General features: G+C 43.1%; 2 non-coding genes across 2 annotated transcripts; both read right to left on the reverse strand.

Annotated features, from left to right (window-relative positions):
* Nucleotides 1-575: 575 nt before the first annotated feature.
* trnav-cac (transfer RNA valine (anticodon CAC)) lies at nt 576-648 on the reverse strand. The gene has a single exon. It is a non-coding gene; the product is annotated as a tRNA-Val (tRNA).
* A 214-nt stretch (nt 649-862) lies between these two features.
* On the reverse strand, nt 863-935 carry trnav-aac (transfer RNA valine (anticodon AAC)). The gene has a single exon. It is a non-coding gene; the product is annotated as a tRNA-Val (tRNA).
* Between the last annotated feature and the right edge of the window lie 65 nt (nt 936-1,000).

The raw sequence follows: 1,000 nt of genomic DNA on the forward strand, positions 1-1,000 counted from the left end.
ATTCCACTGCAATTGCACTGTATACATGCCGGACATTCAAATGCACTATACTGTTTACATGCTGCTTTTTTTGTACCTTTGGCACACTTGACTGTACTGTACTGTAAAATAGTATACAATAGGTTTACTGGTCGGCACTATCTTAGGTTTTTTGTCCTGTCCTGTGTTATTTTGTGTTGTCCGTCTACACTGTCTGTCATTACTGTTTTTCATCTGCACTGTTTGCACTAGGTTGAACTCGATGCACTTTACATAGCTTGTGTTGTTTTGTAGCACCTTGGTTCTGGAGGAACGTTATCTCGTTTCTACTGTGTACTGTGTACCACTGTGTATAGTAGAAATGACAATAAAAGCCACTTGACTTGACTTGACTTGACTTAATCGTCCGCTCTGTCAAAGACACACAGCCTTTATTCAGCGACTACCCTGGCGTAATCTTTTGTTTTTTTGTCTCTTTTGTCTATTTGTGCCATTCTGTGATTTCAGGTTGTTTTACTGAGCAAGCATTCGTAAGAACTTAGTCAACCCACTGACACAGCTTGAGTGTGCATGTCATCTTAAAATAACAACAATAGTGTTTCTGCCTGGTTTCGAACCAGGGACCTTTCGCGTGTGAGGCGAACGTGATAACCGCTACACCACAGAAACCGGCCACTTGGACAAACTTCTTCAGAGCGTAGCTTCCCAGCAAAGTGAATGAAACAGTCGCGGAAGATTACTCCTAAGGGGCTTTGGGATGACAAGATCTTTATGGAACTTTGTAGTACTAAAACCAAAAGTGTTGCCTTTCGCATTGTTAGAACTGAGACAACCCCTTTTACAAGACACTCCAACCAGGCTGACTGTGCACTGACAGCAACAGTGTTTCTGCCTGGTTTCGAACCAGGGACCTTTCGCGTGTTAGGCGAATGTGATAACCACTACACTACAGAAACTGGCCACGTAGGGTGTCAATTCCAGAGGGTAGCATCTAACCACAAAGCGACACATCATCATGCAA

This window comes from Channa argus, unplaced genomic scaffold (genome assembly GCF_033026475.1).
Source record: "Channa argus isolate prfri unplaced genomic scaffold, Channa argus male v1.0 Contig267, whole genome shotgun sequence".
Classification (NCBI taxonomy): domain Eukaryota; kingdom Metazoa; phylum Chordata; class Actinopteri; order Anabantiformes; family Channidae; genus Channa; species Channa argus.